This window comes from Phyllopteryx taeniolatus, chromosome 5, assembly GCF_024500385.1.
Source record: "Phyllopteryx taeniolatus isolate TA_2022b chromosome 5, UOR_Ptae_1.2, whole genome shotgun sequence".
Lineage (NCBI taxonomy): Eukaryota > Metazoa > Chordata > Actinopteri > Syngnathiformes > Syngnathidae > Phyllopteryx > Phyllopteryx taeniolatus.
This window is the reverse complement of record NC_084506.1, coordinates 20860895-20884601: the sequence shown is the minus strand read 5'-3', so window position 1 is coordinate 20884601 and position 23707 is coordinate 20860895. Positions and strand designations below refer to the sequence as shown.

General features: G+C 42.7%; 33 non-coding genes across 33 annotated transcripts; all 33 read right to left on the bottom strand.

Annotated features, from left to right (window-relative positions):
• Positions 1–646: 646 nt before the first annotated feature.
• Positions 647–720, bottom strand: trnan-guu (transfer RNA asparagine (anticodon GUU)). The gene has a single exon. It is a non-coding gene; the product is annotated as a tRNA-Asn (tRNA).
• A 456-nt stretch (positions 721–1176) lies between these two features.
• trnan-guu (transfer RNA asparagine (anticodon GUU)) lies at positions 1177–1250 on the bottom strand. The gene has a single exon. It is a non-coding gene; the product is annotated as a tRNA-Asn (tRNA).
• Positions 1251–1705: 455 nt separating this feature from the next.
• On the bottom strand, positions 1706–1779 carry trnay-gua (transfer RNA tyrosine (anticodon GUA)). Its single transcript has one exon. It is a non-coding gene; the product is annotated as a tRNA-Tyr (tRNA).
• A 469-nt stretch (positions 1780–2248) lies between these two features.
• Positions 2249–2322, bottom strand: trnan-guu (transfer RNA asparagine (anticodon GUU)). The gene has a single exon. It is a non-coding gene; the product is annotated as a tRNA-Asn (tRNA).
• A 456-nt stretch (positions 2323–2778) lies between these two features.
• On the bottom strand, positions 2779–2852 carry trnan-guu (transfer RNA asparagine (anticodon GUU)). The gene has a single exon. It is a non-coding gene; the product is annotated as a tRNA-Asn (tRNA).
• A 456-nt stretch (positions 2853–3308) lies between these two features.
• trnan-guu (transfer RNA asparagine (anticodon GUU)) lies at positions 3309–3382 on the bottom strand. The gene has a single exon. It is a non-coding gene; the product is annotated as a tRNA-Asn (tRNA).
• Positions 3383–3832: 450 nt separating this feature from the next.
• Positions 3833–3906, bottom strand: trnan-guu (transfer RNA asparagine (anticodon GUU)). Its single transcript has one exon. It is a non-coding gene; the product is annotated as a tRNA-Asn (tRNA).
• Positions 3907–4356: 450 nt separating this feature from the next.
• Positions 4357–4430, bottom strand: trnan-guu (transfer RNA asparagine (anticodon GUU)). The gene has a single exon. It is a non-coding gene; the product is annotated as a tRNA-Asn (tRNA).
• A 456-nt stretch (positions 4431–4886) lies between these two features.
• On the bottom strand, positions 4887–4960 carry trnan-guu (transfer RNA asparagine (anticodon GUU)). The gene has a single exon. It is a non-coding gene; the product is annotated as a tRNA-Asn (tRNA).
• Positions 4961–5416: 456 nt separating this feature from the next.
• trnan-guu (transfer RNA asparagine (anticodon GUU)) lies at positions 5417–5490 on the bottom strand. Its single transcript has one exon. It is a non-coding gene; the product is annotated as a tRNA-Asn (tRNA).
• A 999-nt stretch (positions 5491–6489) lies between these two features.
• trnan-guu (transfer RNA asparagine (anticodon GUU)) lies at positions 6490–6563 on the bottom strand. Its single transcript has one exon. It is a non-coding gene; the product is annotated as a tRNA-Asn (tRNA).
• Positions 6564–7019: 456 nt separating this feature from the next.
• trnan-guu (transfer RNA asparagine (anticodon GUU)) lies at positions 7020–7093 on the bottom strand. The gene has a single exon. It is a non-coding gene; the product is annotated as a tRNA-Asn (tRNA).
• Positions 7094–7549: 456 nt separating this feature from the next.
• On the bottom strand, positions 7550–7623 carry trnan-guu (transfer RNA asparagine (anticodon GUU)). The gene has a single exon. It is a non-coding gene; the product is annotated as a tRNA-Asn (tRNA).
• Positions 7624–8079: 456 nt separating this feature from the next.
• On the bottom strand, positions 8080–8153 carry trnan-guu (transfer RNA asparagine (anticodon GUU)). Its single transcript has one exon. It is a non-coding gene; the product is annotated as a tRNA-Asn (tRNA).
• A 456-nt stretch (positions 8154–8609) lies between these two features.
• On the bottom strand, positions 8610–8683 carry trnan-guu (transfer RNA asparagine (anticodon GUU)). Its single transcript has one exon. It is a non-coding gene; the product is annotated as a tRNA-Asn (tRNA).
• Positions 8684–9133: 450 nt separating this feature from the next.
• On the bottom strand, positions 9134–9207 carry trnan-guu (transfer RNA asparagine (anticodon GUU)). The gene has a single exon. It is a non-coding gene; the product is annotated as a tRNA-Asn (tRNA).
• Positions 9208–9663: 456 nt separating this feature from the next.
• trnan-guu (transfer RNA asparagine (anticodon GUU)) lies at positions 9664–9737 on the bottom strand. The gene has a single exon. It is a non-coding gene; the product is annotated as a tRNA-Asn (tRNA).
• Positions 9738–10187: 450 nt separating this feature from the next.
• trnan-guu (transfer RNA asparagine (anticodon GUU)) lies at positions 10188–10261 on the bottom strand. Its single transcript has one exon. It is a non-coding gene; the product is annotated as a tRNA-Asn (tRNA).
• Positions 10262–10717: 456 nt separating this feature from the next.
• On the bottom strand, positions 10718–10791 carry trnan-guu (transfer RNA asparagine (anticodon GUU)). Its single transcript has one exon. It is a non-coding gene; the product is annotated as a tRNA-Asn (tRNA).
• Positions 10792–11241: 450 nt separating this feature from the next.
• trnan-guu (transfer RNA asparagine (anticodon GUU)) lies at positions 11242–11315 on the bottom strand. The gene has a single exon. It is a non-coding gene; the product is annotated as a tRNA-Asn (tRNA).
• A 456-nt stretch (positions 11316–11771) lies between these two features.
• trnan-guu (transfer RNA asparagine (anticodon GUU)) lies at positions 11772–11845 on the bottom strand. The gene has a single exon. It is a non-coding gene; the product is annotated as a tRNA-Asn (tRNA).
• Positions 11846–12301: 456 nt separating this feature from the next.
• Positions 12302–12375, bottom strand: trnan-guu (transfer RNA asparagine (anticodon GUU)). The gene has a single exon. It is a non-coding gene; the product is annotated as a tRNA-Asn (tRNA).
• Positions 12376–12825: 450 nt separating this feature from the next.
• On the bottom strand, positions 12826–12899 carry trnan-guu (transfer RNA asparagine (anticodon GUU)). The gene has a single exon. It is a non-coding gene; the product is annotated as a tRNA-Asn (tRNA).
• Positions 12900–13355: 456 nt separating this feature from the next.
• trnan-guu (transfer RNA asparagine (anticodon GUU)) lies at positions 13356–13429 on the bottom strand. The gene has a single exon. It is a non-coding gene; the product is annotated as a tRNA-Asn (tRNA).
• A 997-nt stretch (positions 13430–14426) lies between these two features.
• trnan-guu (transfer RNA asparagine (anticodon GUU)) lies at positions 14427–14500 on the bottom strand. The gene has a single exon. It is a non-coding gene; the product is annotated as a tRNA-Asn (tRNA).
• A 456-nt stretch (positions 14501–14956) lies between these two features.
• On the bottom strand, positions 14957–15030 carry trnan-guu (transfer RNA asparagine (anticodon GUU)). The gene has a single exon. It is a non-coding gene; the product is annotated as a tRNA-Asn (tRNA).
• Positions 15031–15486: 456 nt separating this feature from the next.
• On the bottom strand, positions 15487–15560 carry trnan-guu (transfer RNA asparagine (anticodon GUU)). Its single transcript has one exon. It is a non-coding gene; the product is annotated as a tRNA-Asn (tRNA).
• A 462-nt stretch (positions 15561–16022) lies between these two features.
• Positions 16023–16096, bottom strand: trnan-guu (transfer RNA asparagine (anticodon GUU)). Its single transcript has one exon. It is a non-coding gene; the product is annotated as a tRNA-Asn (tRNA).
• Positions 16097–16552: 456 nt separating this feature from the next.
• On the bottom strand, positions 16553–16626 carry trnan-guu (transfer RNA asparagine (anticodon GUU)). Its single transcript has one exon. It is a non-coding gene; the product is annotated as a tRNA-Asn (tRNA).
• A 456-nt stretch (positions 16627–17082) lies between these two features.
• Positions 17083–17156, bottom strand: trnan-guu (transfer RNA asparagine (anticodon GUU)). Its single transcript has one exon. It is a non-coding gene; the product is annotated as a tRNA-Asn (tRNA).
• Positions 17157–17618: 462 nt separating this feature from the next.
• Positions 17619–17692, bottom strand: trnan-guu (transfer RNA asparagine (anticodon GUU)). Its single transcript has one exon. It is a non-coding gene; the product is annotated as a tRNA-Asn (tRNA).
• A 456-nt stretch (positions 17693–18148) lies between these two features.
• Positions 18149–18222, bottom strand: trnan-guu (transfer RNA asparagine (anticodon GUU)). The gene has a single exon. It is a non-coding gene; the product is annotated as a tRNA-Asn (tRNA).
• A 459-nt stretch (positions 18223–18681) lies between these two features.
• On the bottom strand, positions 18682–18755 carry trnan-guu (transfer RNA asparagine (anticodon GUU)). Its single transcript has one exon. It is a non-coding gene; the product is annotated as a tRNA-Asn (tRNA).
• Positions 18756–23707: the final 4952 nt, after the last annotated feature.

Here is a 23707-nt window from a genome sequence, read left to right as displayed (position 1 = left end):
GAGCTGCAGCCTTTCCCAGCTCACTTTCCCAACCGGCGAGAGACAAGGTACACCCGAGGCTAATCGCCAGTCACACAATCTCAATATGTGAACTTGCACTTCTGAGTGAGTTGATCATTAACAGTTTTAGTAATTTGTTACAAACACACAGAAACATGAAGATGAGTAAACTATTTGTCGAACAACTGAAAGTCTGAATTATAGTTAACAGTTTTCGAATTTCAACAAATCAGCCAATTGTCTTTTCATGACCTATCAAAGTGAAAGATAAACAGGTTTTGATTTGATAGCAGAGGGAAAGTCAATACAACTGGCATGCGTCCCTGGGTGGGCTTGAACCACCAGCCTTTCACTTTTCCAATCGGCGAAAGACCAGATACACCCTAGGCTAATCGCCAGACACAAGATCTAAATATGTGAAGTTGCACTTCTGAATGAGTTGATCATTAACAGCTTTAGTAATTTGTTACAAACACACAGAAACACAAAGATGAGTAAACTATTTGTCGAACAACTGAAAGTCTGAATTATAGTTAACAGTTTTCGAATTTCAACAAATCAGCCAATTGTCTTTTCATGACTATCAAAATGAAAGATAAATAGGTTTTGATTTGATAGCAGAGGGAAAGTCAATACAACTGGCATGCGTCCCTGGGTGGGCTTGAACCACCAACCTTTCAGTTAACAGCCGAACACGCTGACCGATTGCGCCACAGAGACATGCTGTATACACCAAGGCTGGCTAGGCCGTGGAGTATTTGACACTAGGTCAGCTTTCGGAGGAACTGGAAAGACCCATCTATCCATTCATCCATCCATCCATTTTCTTTCCTGCTTATCCTCACGACTGTTGTGGGTGAGCTGCAGCCTTTCCCAGCTCACTTTTCCAATCGGCGAAAGACAAGATACACCCTAGGCTAATCGCCAGACACAAGATCTAAATATGTGAAGTTGCACTTCTGAATGAGTTGATCATTAACAGCTTTAGTAATTTGTTACAAACACACAGAAACACAAAGATGAGTAAACTATTTGTCGAACAACTGAAAGTCTGAATTATAGTTAACAGTTTTCGAATTTCAACAAATCAGCCAATTGTGTTTTCATGACCTATCAAAGTGAAAGATAAACAGGTTTTGATTTGATAGCAGAGGGAAAGTCAATACAACTGGCATGCGTCCCTGGGTGGGCTTGAACCACCAACCTTTCAGTTAACAGCCGAACGCGCTGACCCATTGCGCCACAGAGACATGCTGTATAAACCCTGGCTGGCTAGGCCGTGGAGTATTTGACACTAGGTCAGCTTTCGGAGGAACTGGAAAGACCCATCTATCCATTCATCCATCCATCCATTTTTTTTCCTGCTTATCCTCACGACTGTTGTGGGTGAGGTGCAGCCTTTCCCAGCTCACTTTTCCAATCGGCGAAAGACAAGATACACCCTAGGCTACTCACCAGTCACAAGATCTAAATATGTGAAGTTGCACTTCTGAGTGAGTTGATCATTAACAGCTTTAGTAATTTGTTACAAACACACAGAAACACGAAGATGAGTAAACTATTTGTCGAACAACTGAAAGTCTGAATTATAGTTAACAGTTTTCGAATTTCAACAAATAAGCCAATTGTCTTTTCATGACCTATCAAAGTGAAAGATAAACAGGTTTGATTTGATAGCAGAGGGAAAGTCAATACAACTGGCATGCGTCCCTGGGTGGGCTTGAACCACCAACCTTGCAGTTTACAGCCAAACGCGCTGACCGATTGCACCACAGAGACATGCTGTCTACCCTATGTCTTGCGAGGTCGTGGAACATTATACACCAGGTCAGCAGGAGGAACTGGAAAGACCCATATATCCATCCATTCATCCATCCATCCATCCATTCATCGATTTTCTTTCCTGCTTATCTTCACGACTGTTGTGGGTGAGCTGCAGCCTTTCCCAGCTCAATTTCCCAACCGGCGAGAGACAAGGTACACCCGAGGCTAATCGCCAGTCACACAATCTCAATATGTGAACTTGCACTTCTGAGTGAGTTGATCATTAACAGTTTTAGTAATTTGTTACAAACACACAGAAACATGAAGATGAGTAAACTATTTGTCGAACAACTGAAAGTCTGAATTATAGTTAACAGTTTTCGAATTTCAACAAATCAGCCAATTGTCTTTTCATGACCTATCAAAATGAAAGATAAATAGGTTTTGATTTGATAGCAGAGGGAAAGTCAATACAACTGGCATGCGTCCCTGGGTGGGCTTGAACCACCAACCTTTCAGTTAACAGCCGAACGCGCTGACCGATTGCGCCACAGAGACATGCTGTATACACCAAGGCTGGCTAGGCCGTGGAGTATTTGACACTAGGTCAGCTTTCGGAGGAACTGGAAAGACCCATCTATCCATTCATCCATCCATCCATTTTCTTTCCTGCTTATCCTCACGACTGTTGTGGGTGAGCTGCAGCCTTTCCCAGCTCACTTGTCCAATCGGCGAAAGACAAGATACACTCTAGGCTAATCGCCAGACACAAGATCTAAATATGTGAAGTTGCACTTCTGAATGAGTTGATCATTAACAGCTTTAGTAATTTGTTACAAACACACAGAAACACAAAGATGAGTAAACTATTTGTCAAACAACTGAAAGTCTGAATTATAGTTAACAGTTTTCAAATTTCAACAAATCAGCCAATTGTCTTTTCATGACCTATGAAAGTGAAAGATAAACAGGTTTTGATTTGAAAGCAGAGGGAAAGTCAATACAACTGGCATGCGTCCCTGGGTGGGCTTGAACCACCAACCTTTCAGTTAACAGCCGAACGCGCTGACCGATTGCGCCACAGAGACATGCTGTATACACCAAGGCTGGCTAGGCCGTGGAGTATTTGACACTAGGTCAGCTTTAGGAGGAACTGGAAAGATCCATCTATCCATCCATCCATCCATCGATTTTCTTTCCTGCTTATCCTCACTACTGTTGTGGGTGAGCTGCAGCCTTTCCCAGCTCACTTTTCCAATCGGCGAAAGACAAGATACACCCTAGGCTAATCGCCAGACACAAGATCTAAATATGTGAAGTTGCACTTCTGAACTAGTTGATCATTAACACCTTTAGTAATTTGTTACAAACACACAGAAACACAAAGATGAGTAAACTATTTGTCGAACAACTGAAAGCCTGAATTAGAGATAACAGTTTTCAAATTTCAACAAATCAGCCAATTCTCTTTTCATGACCTATCAAAGTGAAAGATAAACAGGTTTTGATTTGATAGCAGAGGAAATGTCAATACAACTGGCATGCGTCCCTGGGTGGGCTTGAACCACCAACCTTTCAGTTAACAGCCGAACGCGCTGACCTATTGCGCCACAGAGACATGCTGTGTACACCATGGCTGGCTAGGCCGTGGAGTATTTGACACTAGGTCAGCTAGGAGGAACTGGAAAGACCCATCTATCCATCCATCCATCCATTTTCTTTCCTGCTTATCCTCACGACTGTTGTGGGTGAGCTGCAGCCTTTCCCAGCTCACTTTTCCAATCGGCGAAAGACAAGATACACCCTAGGCTACTCACCAGTCACAAGATCTAAATATGTGAAGTTGCACTTCTGAGTGAGTTGATCATTAACAGCTTTAGTAATTTGTTACAAACACACAGAAACACGAAGATGAGTAAACTATTTGTCGAACAACTGAAAGTCTGAATTATAGTTAACAGTTTTCGAATTTCAACAAATCAGCCAATTGTCTTTTCATGACCTATCAAAGTGAAAGATAAACAGGTTTTGATTTGATAGCAGAGGGAAAGTCAATACAACTGGCATGCGTCCCTGGGTGGGCTTGAACCACCAACCTTTCAGTTAACAGCCGAACGCGCTGACCTATTGCGCCACAGAGACATGCTGTGTACACCATGGCTGGCTAGGCCGTGGAGTATTTGACACTAGGTCAGCTAGGAGGAACTGGAAAGACCCATCTATCCATCCATCCATCCATTTTCTTTCCTGCTTATCCTCACGACTGTTGTGGGTGAGCTGCAGCCTTTCCCAGCTCACTTTTCCAATCGGCGAAAGACAAGATACACCCTAGGCTACTCACCAGTCACAAGATCTAAATATGTGAAGTTGCACTTCTGAGTGAGTTGATCATTAACAGCTTTAGTAATTTGTTACAAACACACAGAAACACGAAGATGAGTAAACTATTTGTCGAACAACTGAAAGTCTGAATTATAGTTAACAGTTTTCGAATTTCAACAAATCAGCCAATTGTCTTTTCATGACCTATCAAAGTGAAAGATAAACAGGTTTTGATTTGATAGCAGAGGGAAAGTCAATACAACTGGCATGCGTCCCTGGGTGGGCTTGAACCACCAACCTTTCAGTTAACAGCCGAACGCGCTGACCGATTGCGCCACAGAGACATGCTGTATACACCAAGGCTGGCTAGGCCGTGGAGTATTTGACACTAGGTCAGCTTTCGGAGGAACTGGAAAGACCCATCTATCCATTCATCCATCCATCCATTTTCTTTCCTGCTTATCCTCACGACTGTTGTGGGTGAGCTCCAGCCTTTCCCAGCTCACTTTTCCAATCGGCGAAAGACAAGATACACCCTAGGCTAATCGCCAGACACAAGATCTAAATATGTGAAGTTGCACTTCTGAATGAGTTGATCATTAACAGCTTTAGTAATTTGTTACAAACACACAGAAACACAAAGATGAGTAAACTATTTGTCGAACAACTGAAAGCCTGAATTAGAGATAACAGTTTTCAAATTTCAACAAATCAGCCAATTCTCTTTTCATGACCTATCAAAGTGAAAGATAAACAGGTTTTGATTTGATAGCAGAGGAAAAGTCAATACAACTGGCATGCGTCCCTGGGTGGGCTTGAACCACCAACCTTTCAGTTAACAGCCGAACGCGCTGACCTATTGCGCCACAGAGACATGCTGTGTACACCATGGCTGGCTAGGCCGTGGAGTATTTGACACTAGGTCAGCTTTCGGAGGAACTGGAAAGACCCATCTATCCATTCATCCATCCATCCATTTTCTTTCCTGCTTATCCTCACGACTGTTGTGGGTGAGCTCCAGCCTTTCCCAGCTCACTTTTCCAATCGGCGAAAGACAAGATACACCCTAGGCTAATCGCCAGACACAAGATCTAAATATGTGAAGTTGCACTTCTGAATGAGTTGATCATTAACAGCTTTAGTAATTTGTTACAAACACACAGAAACACAAAGATGAGTAAACTATTTGTCGAACAACTGAAAGTCTGAATTATAGTTAACAGTTTTCGAATTTCAACAAATCAGCCAATTGTGTTTTCATGACCTATCAAAGTGAAAGATAAACAGGTTTTGATTTGATAGCAGAGGGAAAGTCAATACAACTGGCATGCGTCCCTGGGTGGGCTTGAACCACCAACCTTTCAGTTAACAGCCGAACGCGCTGACCTATTGCGCCACAGAGACATACTGTGTACACCGTGGCTGGCTAGGCCGTAGAGTATTTGACACTAGGTCAGCTTTAGGAGGAACTGGAAAGACCCATATATCCATCCATCCATTTTCTTTCCTGCTTATCCTCACGACTGTTGTGGGTGAGCTGCAGCCTTTCCCAGCTCACTTTTCCAATCGGCGAAAGACAAGATACACCCTAGGCTAATCGCCAGACACAAGATCTAAATATGTGAAGTTGCACTTCTGAATGAGTTGATCATTAACAGCTTTAGTAATTTGTTACAAACACACAGAAACACAAAGATGAGTAAACTATTTGTCGAACAACTGAAAGCCTGAATTAGAGATAACAGTTTTCGAATTTCAACAAATCAGCCAATTGTCTTTTCATGACCTAGCAAAGTGAAAGATAAACAGGTTTTGATTTGATAGCAGAGGGAAAGTTAATTCAACTGGCATGCGTCCCTGGGTGGGCTTGAACCACCAACCTTTCAGTTAACAGCCGAACGCGCTGACCGATTGCTCCACAGAGACATGCTGTCTACCCTATGTCTTGCGAGGTCGTGGAGCATTATACACCAGGTCAGCAGGAGGAACTGGAAAGACCCATATATCAATTCATCCATTCATCCATCCATCCATCCATCCATCCATCGATTTTCTTTTCTGCTTATCTTCACGACTGTTGTGGGTGAGCTGCAGCCTTTCCCAGCTCACTTTCCAAACCGGCGAGAGACAAGGTACACCCGAGGCTAATCGCCAGTCACACAATCTCAATATGTGAACTTGCACTTCTGAGTGAGTTGATCATTAAAAGTTTTAGTAATTTGTTACAAACACACAGAAACATGAAGATGAGTAAACTATTTGTCGAACAACTGAAAGTCTAAATTATAGTTAACAGTTTTCGAATTTCAACAAATCAGCCAATTGTCTTTTCATGACCTATCAAAATGAAAGATAAATAGGTTTTGATTTGATAGCAGAGGGAAAGTCAATACAACTGGCATGCGTCCCTGGGTGGGCTTGAACCACCAACCTTTCAGTTAACAGCCGAACGCGCTGACCGATTGCGCCACAGAGACATGCTGTATACACCAAGGCTGGCTAGGCCGTGGAGTATTTGACACTAGGTCAGCTTTCGGAGGAACTGGAAAGACCCATCTATCCATTCATCCATCCATCCATTTTCTTTCCTGCTTATCCTCACGACTGTTGTGGGTGAGCTGCAGCCTTTCCCAGCTCACTTTTCCAATTGGCGAAAGACAAGATACACTCTAGGCTAATCGCCAGACACAAGATCTAAATATGTGAAGTTGCACTTCTGAATGAGTTGATCATTAACAGCTTTAGTAATTTGTTACAAACACACAGAAACACAAAGATGAGTAAACTATTTGTCGAACAACTGAAAGTCTGAATTATAGTTAACAGTTTTCAAATTTCAACAAATCAGCCAATTGTCTTTTCATGACCTATGAAAGTGAAAGATAAACAGGTTTTGATTTGAAAGCAGAGGGAAAGTCAATACAACTGGCATGCATCCCTGGGTGGGCTTGAACCACCAACCTTTCAGTTAACAGCCGAACGCGCTGACCTATTGCGCCACAGAGACATGCTGTGTACACCATGGCTGGCTAGGCCGTGGAGTATTTGACCCTAGTTCAGCTTTAGGAGGAACTGGAAAGATCCATCTATCCATCCATCCATCCATCGATTTTCTTTCCTGCTTATCCTCACGACTGTTGTGGGTGAGCTGCAGCCTTTCCCAGCTCACTTTCCCAACCGGCGAGAGACAAGGTACACCCGAGGCTAATCGCCAGTCACACAATCTCAATATGTGAACTTGCACTTCTGAGTGAGTTGATCATTAACAGTTTTAGTAATTTGTTACAAACACACAGAAACATGAAGATGAGTAAACTATTTGTCGAACAACTGAAAGTCTGAATTATAGTTAACAGTTTTCGAATTTCAACAAATCAGCCAATTGTCTTTTCATGACCTATCAAAATGAAAGATAAATAGGTTTTGATTTGATAGCAGAGGGAAAGTCAATACAACTGGCATGCGTCCCTGGGTGGGCTTGAACCACCACCCTTTCAGTTAACAGCCGAACGCGCTGACCGATTGCGCCACAGAGACATGCTGTATACACCAAGGCTGGCTAGGCCGTGGAGTATTTGACACTAGGTCAGCTTTCGGAGGAACTGGAAAGACCCATCTATCCATTCATCCATCCATCCATTTTCTTTCCTGCTTATCCTCACGACTGTTGTGGGTGAGCTGCAGCCTTTCCCAGCTCACTTGTCCAATCGGCGAAAGACAAGATACACTGTAGGCTAATCGCCAGACACAAGATCTAAATATGTGAAGTTGCACTTCTGAATGAGTTGATCATTAACAGCTTTAGTAATTTGTTACAAACACACAGAAACACAAAGATGAGTAAACTATTTGTCAAACAACTGAAAGTCTGAATTATAGTTAACAGTTTTCAAATTTCAACAAATCAGCCAATTGTCTTTTCATGACCTATGAAAGTGAAAGATAAACAGGTTTTGATTTGAAAGCAGAGGGAAAGTCAATACAACTGGCATGCGTCCCTGGGTGGGCTTGAACCACCAACCTTTCAGTTAACAGCCGAACGCGCTGACCGATTGCGCCACAGAGACATGCTGTATACACCAAGGCTGGCTAGGCTGTGGAGTATTTGACACTAGGTCAGCTTTAGGAGGAACTGGAAAGATCCATCTATCCATCCATCCATCCATCGATTTTCTTTCCTGCTTATCCTCACTACTGTTGTGGGTGAGCTGCAGCCTTTCCCAGCTCACTTTTCCAATCGGCGAAAGACAAGATACACCCTAGGCTAATCGCCAGACACAAGATCTAAATATGTGAAGTTGCACTTCTGAACTAGTTGATCATTAACACCTTTAGTAATTTGTTACAAACACACAGAAACACAAAGATGAGTAAACTATTTGTCGAACAACTGAAAGCCTGAATTAGAGATAACAGTTTTCAAATTTCAACAAATCAGCCAATTCTCTTTTCATGACCTATCAAAGTGAAAGATAAACAGGTTTTGATTTGATAGCAGAGGAAATGTCAATACAACTGGCATGCGTCCCTGGGTGGGCTTGAACCACCAACCTTTCAGTTAACAGCCGAACGCGCTGACCTATTGCGCCACAGAGACATGCTGTGTACACCATGGCTGGCTAGGCCGTGGAGTATTTGACACTAGGTCAGCTAGGAGGAACTGGAAAGACCCATCTATCCATCCATCCATCCATTTTCTTTCCTGCTTATCCTCACGACTGTTGTGGGTGAGCTGCAGCCTTTCCCAGCTCACTTTTCCAATCGGCGAAAGACAAGATACACCCTAGGCTACTCACCAGTCACAAGATCTAAATATGTGAAGTTGCACTTCTGAGTGAGTTGATCATTAACAGCTTTAGTAATTTGTTACAAACACACAGAAACACGAAGATGAGTAAACTATTTGTCGAACAACTGAAAGTCTGAATTATAGTTAACAGTTTTCGAATTTCAACAAATCAGCCAATTGTCTTTTCATGACCTATCAAAGTGAAAGATAAACAGGTTTTGATTTGATAGCAGAGGGAAAGTCAATACAACTGGCATGCGTCCCTGGGTGGGCTTGAACCACCAACCTTTCAGTTAACAGCCGAACGCGCTGACCGATTGCGCCACAGAGACATGCTGTATACACCAAGGCTGGCTAGGCCGTGGAGTATTTGACACTAGGTCAGCTTTCGGAGGAACTGGAAAGACCCATCTATCCATTCATCCATCCATCCATTTTCTTTCCTGCTTATCCTCACGACTGTTGTGGGTGAGCTCCAGCCTTTCCCAGCTCACTTTTCCAATCGGCGAAAGACAAGATACACCCTAGGCTAATCGCCAGACACAAGATCTAAATATGTGAAGTTGCACTTCTGAATGAGTTGATCATTAACAGCTTTAGTAATTTGTTACAAACACACAGAAACACAAAGATGAGTAAACTATTTGTCGAACAACTGAAAGCCTGAATTAGAGATAACAGTTTTCAAATTTCAACAAATCAGCCAATTCTCTTTTCATGACCTATCAAAGTGAAAGATAAACAGGTTTTGATTTGATAGCAGAGGAAAAGTCAATACAACTGGCATGCGTCCCTGGGTGGGCTTGAACCACCAACCTTTCAGTTAACAGCCGAACGCGCTGACCTATTGCGCCACAGAGACATGCTGTGTACCCCATGGCTGGCTAGGCCGTGGAGTATTTGACACTAGGTCAGCTAGGAGGAACTGGAAAGACCCATCTATCCATCCATCCATCCATTTTCTTTCCTGCTTATCCTCACGACTGTTGTGGGTGAGCTGCAGCCTTTCCCAGCTCACTTTTCCAATCGGCGAAAGACAAGATACACCCAAGGCTACTCACCAGTCACAAGATCTAAATATGTGAAGTTGCACTTCTGAGTGAGTTGATCATTAACAGCTTTAGTAATTCGTTACAAACACACAGAAACACGAAGATGAGTAAACTATTTGTCGAACAACTGAAAGTCTGAATTATAGTTAACAGTTTTCGAATTTCAACAAATCAGCCAATTGTCTTTTCATGACCTATCAAAGTGAAAGATAAACAGGTTTTGATTTGATAGCAGAGGGAAAGTCAATACAACTGGCATGCGTCCCTGGGTGGGCTTGAACCACCAACCTTTCAGTTAACAGCCGAACGCGCTGACCGATTGCGCCACAGAGACATGCTGTATACACCAAGGCTGGCTAGGCCGTGGAGTATTTGACACTAGGTCAGCTTTCGGAGGAACTGGAAAGACCCATCTATCCATTCATCCATCCATCCATTTTCTTTCCTGCTTATCCTCACGACTGTTGTGGGTGAGCTCCAGCCTTTCCCAGCTCACTTTTCCAATCGGCGAAAGACAAGATACACCCTAGGCTAATCGCCAGACACAAGATCTAAATATGTGAAGTTGCACTTCTGAATGAGTTGATCATTAACAGCTTTAGTAATTTGTTACAAACACACAGAAACACAAAGATGAGTAAACTATTTGTCGAACAACTGAAAGCCTGAATTAGAGATAACAGTTTTCAAATTTCAACAAATCAGCCAATTCTCTTTTCATGACCTATCAAAGTGAAAGATAAACAGGTTTTGATTTGATAGCAGAGGAAAAGTCAATACAACTGGCATGCGTCCCTGGGTGGGCTTGAACCACCAACCTTTCAGTTAACAGCCGAACGCGCTGACCTATTGCGCCACAGAGACATGCTGTGTACACCATGGCTGGCTAGGCCGTGGAGTATTTGACACTAGGTCAGCTAGGAGGAACTGGAAAGACCCATCTATCCATCCATCCATCCATTTTCTTTCCTGCTTATCCTCACGACTGTTGTGGGTGAGCTGCAGCCTTTCCCAGCTCACTTTTCCAATCGGCGAAAGACAAGATACACCTTAGGCTACTCACCAGTCACAAGATCTAAATATGTGAAGTTGCACTTCTGAGTGAGTTGATCATTAACAGCTTTAGTAATTCGTTACAAACACACAGAAACACGAAGATGAGTAAACTATTTGTCGAACAACTGAAAGTCTGAATTATAGTTAACAGTTTTCGAATTTCAACAAATCAGCCAATTGTCTTTTAATGACCTATCAAAGTGAAAGATAAACAGGTTTTGATTTGATAGCAGAGGGAAAGTCAATACAACTGGCATGCGTCCCTGGGTGGGCTTGAACCACCAACCTTTCAGTTAACAGCCGAACGCGCTGACCGATTGCGCCACAGAGACATGCTGTATACACCAAGGCTGGCTAGGCCGTGGAGTATTTGACACTAGGTCAGCTTTCGGAGGAACTGGAAAGACCCATCTATCCATTCATCCATCCATCCATTTTCTTTCCTGCTTATCCTCACGACTGTTGTGGGTGAGCTCCAGCCTTTCCCAGCTCACTTTTCCAATCGGCGAAAGACAAGATACACCCTAGGCTACTCACCAGTCACAAGATCTAAATATGTGAAGTTGCACTTCTGAGTGAGTTGATCATTAACAGCTTTAGTAATTCGTTACAAACACACAGAAACACGAAGATGAGTAAACTATTTGTCGAACAACTGAAAGTCTGAATTATAGTTAACAGTTTTCGAATTTCAACAAATCAGCCAATTGTCTTTTCATGACCTATCAAAGTGAAAGATAAACAGGTTTTGATTTGATAGCAGAGGGAAAGTCAATACAACTGGCATGCGTCCCTGGGTGGGCTTGAACCACCAACCTTTCAGTTAACAGCCGAACGCGCTGACCGATTGCGCCACAGAGACATGCTGTATACACCAAGGCTGGCTAGGCCGTGGAGTATTTGACACTAGGTCAGCTTTCGGAGGAACTGGAAAGACCCATCTATCCATTCATCCATCCATCCATTTTCTTTCCTGCTTATCCTCACGACTGTTGTGGGTGAGCTCCAGCCTTTCCCAGCTCACTTTTCCAATCGGCGAAAGACAAGATACACCCTAGGCTAATCGCCAGACACAAGATCTAAATATGTGAAGTTGCACTTCTGAATGAGTTGATCATTAACAGCTTTAGTAATTTGTTACAAACACACAGAAACACAAAGATGAGTAAACTATTTGTCGAACAACTGAAAGCCTGAATTAGAGATAACAGTTTTCAAATTTCAACAAATCAGCCAATTCTCTTTTCATGACCTATCAAAGTGAAAGATAAACAGGTTTTGATTTGATAGCAGAGGAAAAGTCAATACAACTGGCATGCGTCCCTGGGTGGGCTTGAACCACCAACCTTTCAGTTAACAGCCGAACGCGCTGACCTATTGCGCCACAGAGACATGCTGTGTACACCATGGCTGGCTAGGCCGTGGAGTATTTGACACTAGGTCAGCTAGGAGGAACTGGAAAGACCCATCTATCCATCCATCCATCCATTTTCTTTCCTGCTTATCCTCACGACTGTTGTGGGTGAGCTGCAGCCTTTCCCAGCTCACTTTTCCAATCGGCGAAAGACAAGATACACCTTAGGCTACTCACCAGTCACAAGATCTAAATATGTGAAGTTGCACTTCTGAGTGAGTTGATCATTAACAGCTTTAGTAATTCGTTACAAACACACAGAAACACGAAGATGAGTAAACTATTTGTCGAACAACTGAAAGTCTGAATTATAGTTAACAGTTTTCGAATTTCAACAAATCAGCCAATTGTCTTTTCATGACCTATCAAAGTGAAAGATAAACAGGTTTTGATTTGATAGCAGAGGGAAAGTCAATACAACTGGCATGCGTCCCTGGGTGGGCTTGAACCACCAACCTTTCAGTTAACAGCCGAACGCGCTGACCGATTGCGCCACAGAGACATGCTGTATACACCAAGGCTGGCTAGGCCGTGGAGTATTTGACACTAGGTCAGCTTTCGGAGGAACTGGAAAGACCCATCTATCCATTCATCCATCCATCCATTTTCTTTCCTGCTTATCCTCACGACTGTTGTGGGTGAGCTCCAGCCTTTCCCAGCTCACTTTTCCAATCGGCGAAAGACAAGATACACCCTAGGCTAATCGCCAGACACAAGATCTAAATATGTGAAGTTGCACTTCTGAATGAGTTGATCATTAACAGCTTTAGTAATTTGTTACAAACACACAGAAACACAAAGATGAGTAAACTATTTGTCGAACAACTGAAAGTCTGAATTATAGTTAACAGTTTTCGAATTTCAACAAATCAGCCAATTGTGTTTTCATGACCTATCAAAGTGAAAGATAAACAGGTTTTGATTTGATAGCAGAGGGAAAGTCAATACAACTGGCATGCGTCCCTGGGTGGGCTTGAACCACCAACCTTTCAGTTAACAGCCGAACGCGCTGACCTATTGCGCCACAGAGACATACTGTGTACACCGTGGCTGGCTAGGCCGTAGAGTATTTGACACTAGGTCAGCTTTAGGAGGAACTGGAAAGACCCATATATCCATCCATCCATTTTCTTTCCTGCTTATCCTCACGACTGTTGTGGGTGAGCTGCAGCCTTTCCCAGCTCACTTTTCCAATCGGCGAAAGACAAGATACACCCTAGGCTAATCGCCAGACACAAGATCTAAATATGTGAAGTTGCACTTCTGAATGAGTTGATCATTAACAGCTTTAGTAATTTGTTACAAACACACAGAAACACAAAGATGAGTAAACTATTTGTCGAACAACTGAAAGCCTGAATTAGAGATAACAGTTTTCGAATTTCAACAAATCAGCCAATTGTTTTTTCATGACCTAGCAAAGTGAAAGATAAACAGGTTTTGATTTGATAGCAGAGGGAAAGTTAATTCAACTGGCATGCGTCCCTGGGTGGGCTTGAACCACCAACCTTTCAGTTAACAGCCGAACGCGCTGACCGATTGCTCCACAGAGACATGCTGTCTACCCTATGTCTTGCGAGGTCGTGGAGCATTATACACCAGGTCAGCAGGAGGAACTGGAAAGACCCATATCAATTCATCCATTCATCCATCCATCCATCCATCCATCCATCGATTTTCTTTTCTGCTTATCTTCACGACTGTTGTGGGTGAGCTGCAGCCTTTCCCAGCTCACTTTCCAAACCGGCGAGAGACAAGGTACACCCGAGGCTAATCGCCAGTCACACAATCTCAATATGTGAACTTGCACTTCTGAGTGAGTTGATCATTAACAGTTTTAGTAATTTGTTACAAACACACAGAAACATGAAGATGAGTAAACTATTTGTCGAACAACTGAAAGTCTAAATTATAGTTAACAGTTTTCGAATTTCAACAAATCAGCCAATTGTCTTTTCATGACCTATCAAAATGAAAGATAAATAGGTTTTGATTTGATAGCAGAGGGAAAGTCAATACAACTGGCATGCGTCCCTGGGTGGGCTTGAACCACCAACCTTTCAGTTAACAGCCGAACGCGCTGACCGATTGCGCCACAGAGACATGCTGTATACACCAAGGCTGGCTAGGCCGTGGAGTATTTGACACTAGGTCAGCTTTCGGAGGAACTGGAAAGACCCATCTATCCATTCATCCATCCATCCATTTTCTTTCCTGCTTATCCTCACGACTGTTGTGGGTGAGCTGCAGCCTTTCCCAGCTCACTTTTCCAATTGGCGAAAGACAAGATACACTCTAGGCTAATCGCCAGACACAAGATCTAAATATGTGAAGTTGCACTTCTGAATGAGTTGATCATTAACAGCTTTAGTAATTTGTTACAAACACACAGAAACACAAAGATGAGTAAACTATTTGTCGAACAACTGAAAGTCTGAATTATAGTTAACAGTTTTCAAATTTCAACAAATCAGCCAATTGTCTTTTCATGACCTATGAAAGTGAAAGATAAACAGGTTTTGATTTGAAAGCAGAGGGAAAGTCAATACAACTGGCATGCGTCCCTGGGTGGGCTTGAACCACCAACCTTTCAGTTAACAGCCGAACGCGCTGACCTATTGCGCCACAGAGACATGCTGTGTACACCATGGCTGGCTAGGCCGTGGAGTATTTGACCCTAGTTCAGCTTTAGGAGGAACTGGAAAGATCCATCTATCCATCCATCCATCCATCGATTTTCTTTCCTGCTTATCCTCACGACTGTTGTGGGTGAGCTGCAGCCTTTCCCAGCTCACTTTTCCAATCGGCGAAAGACAAGATACACCCTAGGCTAATCGCCAGACACAAGATCTAAATATGTGAAGTTGCACTTCTGAACTAGTTGATCATTAACAGCTTTAGTAATTTGTTACAAACACACAGAAACACAAAGATGAGTAAACTATTTGTCGAACAACTGAAAGTCTGAATTATAGTTAACAGTTTTCGAATTTCAACAAATCAGCCAATTGTCTTTTCATGACCTATGAAAGTGAAAGATAAACAGGTTTTGATTTGAAAGCAGAGGGAAAGTCAATACAACTGGCATGCGTCCCTGGGTGGGCTTGAACCACCAACCTTTCAGTTAACAGCCGAACGCGCTGACCTATTGCGCCACAGAGACATGTTGTGTACACCATGGCTGGCTAGGCCGTGGAGTATTTGACACCAGGTCAGCTTGGAGGAACTGGAAAGACTCATATATCCATTCATCCATCCATCCATCCATGCATTTTCTTTCCTGCTTATCCTCACGACTGTTGTGGGTGAGCTGCAGCCTTTCCCAGCTCACTTTCCCAACCGGCGAGAGACAAGGTACACCCTCGGCTAATCGCCAGTCATAAAATCTAAATATGTGAACTTGCACTTCTGAGTGAGTTGATCATTAACAGTTTTAGTAATTTGTCACAAACACACAGAAACATGAAGATGAGTAAACTATTTGTCGAACAACTGAAAGTCTGAATTATAGTTAACAGTTTTCGAATTTCAACAAATCAGCCAATTGTGTTTTCATGACCTATCAAAGTGAAAGATAAACAGGTTTTGATTTGATAGCAGAGGGAAAGTCAATACAACTGGCATGCGTCCCTGGGTGGGTTTGAACCACCAACCTTTCAGTTAACAGCCGAACGCGCTGACCTATTGCGCCACAGAGACATACTGTGTACACCATGGCTGGTTAGGCCGTAGAGTATTTGACACTAGGTCAGCTTTAGGAGGAACTGGAAAGACCCATATATCCATCCATCCATCCATCGATTTTCTTTCCTGCTTATCCTCACGACTGTTGTGGGTGAGCTGCAGCCTTTCCCAGCTCACTTTTCCAATCGGCGAAAGACAAGATACACCCTAGGCTAATCGCCAGACACAAGATCTAAATATGTGAAGTTGCACTTCTGAATGAGTTGATCATTAACAGCTTTAGTAATTTGTTACAAACACACAGAAACACGAAGATGAGTAAACTATTTGTCGAACAACTGAAAGTCTGAATTATAGTTAACAGTTTTCGAATTTCAACAAATCAGCCAATTGTCTTTTCATGACCTATCAAAATGAAAGATAAATAGGTTTTGATTTGATAGCAGAGGGAAAGTCAATACAACTGGCATGCGTCCCTGGGTGGGCTTGAACCACCAACCTTTCAGTTAACAGCCGAACGCGCTGACCGATTGCGCCACAGAGACATGCTGTATACACCAAGGCTGGCTAGGCCGTGGAGTATTTGACACTAGTTCAGCTTTAGGAGGAACTGGAAAGACCCATCTATCCATCCATCCATCCATCGATTTTCTTTCCTGCTTATCCTCACGACTGTTGTGGGTGAGCTGCAGCCTTTCCCAGCTCACTTTTCCAATCGGCGAAAGACAAGATACACCCTAGGCTAATCGCCAGACACAAGATCTAAATATGTGAAGTTGCACTTCTGAACTAGTTGATCATTAACAGCTTTAGTAATTTGTTACAAACACACAGAAACACAAAGATGAGTAAACTATTTGTCGAACAACTGAAAGTCTGAATTATAGTTAACAGTTTTCGAATTTCAACAAATCAGCCAATTGTCTTTTCATGACCTATGAAAGTGAAAGATAAACAGGTTTTGATTTGAAAGCAGAGGGAAAGTCAATACAACTGGCATGCGTCCCTGGGTGGGCTTGAACCACCAACCTTTCAGTTAACAGCCGAACGCGCTGACCTATTGCGCCACAGAGACATGTTGTGTACACCATGGCTGGCTAGGCCGTGGAGTATTTGACACCAGGTCAGCTTGGAGGAACTGGAAAGACTCATATATCCATTCATCCATCCATCCATCCATGCATTTTCTTTCCTGCTTATCCTCACGACTGTTGTGGGTGAGCTGCAGCCTTTCCCAGCTCACTTTCCCAACCGGCGAGAGACAAGGTACACCCTCGGCTAATCGCCAGTCATAAAATCTAAATATGTGAAGTTGCACTTCTGAGTGAGTTGATCATTAACAGTTTTAGTAATTTGTCACAAACACACAGAAACATGAAGATGAGTAAACTATTTGTCGAACAACTGAAAGTCTGAATTATAGTTAACAGTTTTCGAATTTCAACAAATCAGCCAATTGTGTTTTCATGACCTATCAAAGTGAAAGATAAACAGGTTTTGATTTGATAGCAGAGGGAAAGTCAATACAACTGGCATGCGTCCCTGGGTGGGTTTGAACCACCAACCTTTCAGTTAACAGCCGAACGCGCTGACCTATTGCGCCACAGAGACATACTGTGTACACCATGGCTGGTTAGGCCGTAGAGTATTTGACACTAAGTCAGCTTTAGGAGGAACTGGAAAGTCCCATATATCCATCCATCCATCCATCGATTTTCTTTCCTGCTTATCCTCACGACTGTTGTGGGTGAGCTGCAGCCTTTCCCAGCTCACTTTTCCAATCGGCGAAAGACAAGATACACCCTAGGCTAATCGCCAGACACAAGATCTAAATATGTGAAGTTGCACTTCTGAATGAGTTGATCATTAACAGCTTTAGTAATTTGTTACAAACACACAGAAACACGAAGATGAGTAAACTATTTGTCGAACAACTGAAAGTCTGAATTATAGTTAACAGTTTTTGAATTTCAACAAATCAGCCAATTGTCTTTTCATGACCTATCAAAATGAAAGATAAATAGGTTTTGATTTGATAGCAGAGGGAAAGTCAATACAACTGGCATGCGTCCCTGGGTGGGCTTGAACCACCAACCTTTCAGTTAACAGCCGAACGCGCTGACCGATTGCGCCACAGAGACATGCTGTGTACAACATGGCTGGCTAGGCCGTGGAGTATTTGACACCAGGTCAGCTTGGAGGAACTGGAAAGACTCATATATCCATTCATCCATCCATCCATTTTCTTTCCTGCTTATCCTCATGACTGTTGTGGGTGAGCTGCAGCCTTTCCCAGCTCACTTTTCCAATCGGCGAAAGACAAGATACACCCTAGGCTAATCGCCAGTCACAAGATCTAATGAAGTTATGTGAAGTTGCACTTCTGAGTGAGTTGATCATTAACAGTTTTAGTACTTTGTTACAAACACACAGAAACACCAAGATGAGTAAACTATTTGTCGACCAACTGTAAGTCTGAATTATTGTTAAGAGTTTTCGAATTTCAACAAATCAGCCAATAGTCTTTTCATGACCTATCAAAGTGAAAGATAGACAGGTTTTTATTTGATAGCAGAGGGAAAGTCAGTACTACTGGCGTGCGTCCCTGGGTGGGCTTGAACCACCAACCTTTCAGTTAACAGCCGAACGCGCTGGCCGATTGCGCCACAGAGACATGCTGCGTACACCATGGCTGGCTAGGCCGTGGAGTATTTGACACCAGGTCAGCTTGGAGGAACTGGAAAGACTCATATATCCATTCATCCATCCATCCATCCATCCATTTTTTTTCCTGCTTATCCTCATGACTGTTGTGGTTGAGCTGCAGCCTTTCCCAGCTCACTTTCCCAATCGGCGAGAGACAAGATACACCCTAGGCTAATCGCCAGTCAAGAAATCTAAATATGTGAAGTTGCACTTCTGAGTAAGTTGATCATTTACAGTTTTAGTATTTTGTTACAAACACACAGAAACACAAAGATGAGTAAACTATTTGTCGACCAACTGTCAGTCTGAATTATAGTTAAAGAGTTTTCGAATACCAACAAACCAGCCAATTGTCTTTTCATGACCTATCAAAGTGAAAGATAAACAGGTTTTGATTTGATAGCAGAGGGAAAGCCAATAAAACAGGAGTGCGTCCCTGGGTGGGCTTGAACCACCAACCTTTCAATTAACAGCCAAACACGCTGACCGATTGCGCTACAGAGACATGCTGTCTACTCCTAGTCTCGCTAGGTCGTGGAACATTATACACCAGGTCGGAGGGAGGAACTGGAAAGGCCTATCCATTCATCCATCCATCCATCCATGCATTTTCTTTCCTGCTTAACCTCACGACTCTTGTGGGTGAGCTGCACCCTTTCCCAGCTCACTTTTCCAATCGGCGAAAGACAAGACACACTCTAGGCTAATCGCCAGTCACAAAATCTAAATATTTGAAGTTGCATTTCTGAGTGAGTTGATCATTAACAGTTTTTGTACTTTGTTCCAAACACACAGAAACACGAAGATGAGTAAACTATTTGTCGACCAACTGTAAGTCTTAATTTTTGTTCAGAGTTTTCAAATTTCAACAAATCAGCCAATTGTCTTTTCATGACCTATCAAAGTGAAAGATAAACAGGTTTTGATTTGATAGCAGAGGAAAAGTCAATACAACAGGAGTGCATCCCTGGGTGGGTTTGAACCACTAACCTTTCAGTTAACAGCCGAACGCGCTGACCGATTGCGCCACAGAGACATGCAGTCTACCCCCTGGGTGGATAGGTTGTGGAACATTAAACACCAGGTCAGGAACTGGAAAGCCATTAATCCATTCATTCAGCTTGATAAACTAGACAATTCATCCATCCATCCATTTTCTTTACTGCTTATCCTCACGACTGTTGTGGGTGGGAAGGTGAGCTGTCCATTTTCTTTCCTGCTTATCCTCACGACTGTTATGGGTGAGCTGGTGTCTTTCCCAGCTCGCGAGAGGCAGGGTTCAGCCTCGGCTGGTCGCTAGTCAATTGCAGCACTATGTACAATTCAAGACAATTCATGCCCTAGACAACGGCTGCACATATTCTGGATTTCATCCAGAACCCAATAAAAGCTGAATAGATCTTGACACTAAACTGGGGAAAGGCTGACTAGTGGAATAAAATCTAAATATGTGAAGTTGCACTTATGAGTGGTTTGATCATTGACAGTTTTAGTACTTTGTTACAAGCACACAAAAACATGAAAATGAGTAAACTATTTGTTTAACAACTGTAAGTCTGAATTATATTTAAGAGTTTTTGAATTCCAACAAGTACGCCAATTGCCTTTTCATTACCTATCAAAATGATAGATAAACAGATTTTTATTTGATGACAGACAGAAATTCAGAAATATAGGAGTGCATCCCTGGGTGGGTTCAAACCACCAACCATTCGGTTAACAGCCGAACACCCTAGGCCAGGCCTGGCCAACCCGCGGCTCGCGAGCCTCATGCGGCTCTTTAACTAGTTTCATGCGGCTCTTCAGGAGCTGTCACATGACATGCGTCAAAAATGCTTGGCTGGCGCTGTCATTCACTCCCCCTACAGCTAGATGGCACACTGACCATGTAAGCCTGTTTGAGTGACGTCAAACGAGCGACGAGAGAATCTTTGGTGTGACATCATTTGTGTTGTAAACAATTTCCGTCAAGTTACCTCTTGAAATGGCAGGGAAAAAAAGCACAGCCAAACGAAAATATGAAGAAGAACACAGGACGTTTTTGCCAGAGTGGGAGAGTTTATATTTTTTGTTAAACGTAATGGCAAGCCGATCTGGCTTATATGTCACGCAGCATTAGCGCATTTCAAAGCTTCAAATCTTCAGCTCACTCCACCCTAACATCGAACAGGAATTTCCAAAAGGGACTGAACTTCGCAAGAACAAGTTGGTCGCTTTGAAAAGCAGGTGCAGTTTTTCAAAAAATTTACAAAACACTCGGAGACCGTAACGCTTGCATCATATCAGCTGGCTTGGAAGCCAGACTGTTTGAAAGCCCCGCTCGTCACAGATGAGGCTGCGGCTGAGTTGGAGATGATCGACCTTTGTGAGGAGGATCAACTGAAAGCTGTTTTAAGGGAAGGGACCGTTGAGTTCTGGAAAAGTGTGCCAATTGAAAAATACCCCAACATCAAACGAGCTGCGCTTAAGATACTGTCCATGTTTGGGTCAACGTACGTCTGCGAGTCTGTGTTTTCTACCCTGAAACGTGAAATCAAAGCATCGATCTGTTCTGACTGACACTCATTTGAAAGAATTGCTTAGAGTGGCAACAACAGAATACAAGCCAGATTTGAAGAGGATTGTTCAAGATAAGGAATGCCAGAAGTCTCACTAAGCAGCATAGTAAGAGAAAGATGTTATTGAAAATTATTCTATTATTGTTTGTGGACTTGCTTGAACTGAGAGTTTGTGTGTGTGAGACAGTGCACACAATGTTAACTGTTGAAAATTACTGATATTATCATGTTGGTGTGGTTATTTTCATTAGATCTGGCTGAGCAGAGGTCTGTGTATGCGTGCATACATGATTAAAAGATGATGTTCATGTGTACCCGTGTATGTGGCTCTTTGCAGTAACACAGAAAAAAAGTGGCTCTTAGTCTCTGACTAGTTGGCCACCCCTGCCCTAGGCGATTGCACCACAGGGACATCCAGTCCTACCTATGGTTGGCTTGCTCGTGCAACGTTATACAACAGGCCAGCTAGGAGCAAGTACAGAAGACCACCCATCCATCATCTTTCCTGCTTATCTAATTCCTGTGATGGGTGAGATGGAGCCTTGCCCAGCCGGTGAGAGGCAGGGTACACACTTGGCTTATCGCCAGCCAATTGCAGCACTGTGTACAATTCATGCCCTCGACAATGGCTAAACATTCTGGATTTTATCCAAAACCCAGTAACAGACGGAAATTCAGAAATATCGGAGTGCGTCCCTGGGTGGGCTCGAACCACCAACCTTTCAGTTAACAGGAATGTTATACACCAGGTCAGCTTGAATAGGAGTAGAAAATCTATCAATCAATCTTTCCCTTTTTACTTCTTATCCTCACGACCGTTACGGGTGAGCTTGAGCCTTTCCCTGCTCACTTTCCCAGCCGCTGAGAGGCAGCCTACACCCAAGGCTGATCGCCAGTCAATTGCAGTACGATGTAGAATACGAGACAATTCATCCCGTAGACAACGGCTGGACATAATCTGGATTTCATCCAGATCCCAGTAAAAGATGAGTAGTTCTTGACACTAAACTATGGAATGGCTGTACTCGTTGAAAAAAATCTGAATATGTGAAGTTGCGGTTTGATCATTTTCAGTTTTAGTACATTGTTACAACCACACAAAAACAGGAACATGAGCAAACTATTTGTTGACCAACTGTAAGTCTGAATTGTAGTTGGGTTTTTGGATTTCAACAAATAAGCCAATTGTCTTTTCATTATCTGTCAAAGTAATAGATAAACATTAGAGGTTGAATTTATAGCAGAGGGAAATTCAGAAAAGCACCACTGCAGGGCTCAAACTACCAATTTTTCGGGTAACAGCTGAACACACAAACCGATTGCACCACAGACACGTAACTGGAGGTATGCGAAGCTACCTATATGATTTTATACCAGAGGCAGGCCAGCAAAGCCGTGGCACATTCCATCAGTAAGTAGACAGACGTGCTTGCAGCTTGATGGCCGTTGTGCTGTTGCCTCTTAAGTGCAGCTTGAAGAAGACTCTTAAGGGACAAAGTTAGATTTAACAGTATATCCCGCAATTTTTGTCATGTTAATTTGTCACCAGCACACCTTGATGAATTTCCCTGACCTTCTGTGGCCTTGGTCTATTAACTGGAGCTTCCGGTCAATATCGTTTATTCTTTATTTATTATTGTAATGTTTTTTATTATTGATTAATTTTTTTTCTGAGTGTTTGCGCTTCTGTGTTTAATAAGGGTTATTAATTATACACTGTCATAAATTGTATGACAAATATGAAATTAATTGATTGTTGTACATCTGCAGCATCAATTATGGATCTTGTCTACAGTTTCAGATAGTTTTGATTACAGAACTAGTGCAGTTTTACACTGCCGATCAAAGCTTGTTGTTTCCTGGCTTTTCCTATGTCACTGTTCTGTGAAAGATAACATCAGGGAATATGGTTGGTTAAGTTCGACCTGCAAATTTCTTGACGTCCTAGGTACTGTTTTTATTAGCTCAGTAAATTCAATATGTTCACTCATTATTAAGATCATATAATTTCTCGCTCTCTTTTTTTAGGTTTTATTTTTCCAGTTGAGAATGATTGGTTAAATAAGCTACTGAGTATTCACTCTGGGTCTAGCCAAATCACAGTGCCAGAAGATGACTGACGCTGATGATGAGATGTTTTGTTGGCACCCGGTTAAAGATGGTGGAGGTCTTGTACAAAGTTTTGTTACACAGCAAGATATGGAGCCTGTCAGGTGCCTTTGAATCTGATTCCAACTATGCTATCAGAGAAGTCAAGCAGCTCATCATGACAGAGTGCATATTATAGGGGGAAAACACAGGAGCCTCTTGAACACGTGCACATGCTTCAATTACGAAAATGAGGAGAGTTTTTAGATGAGTG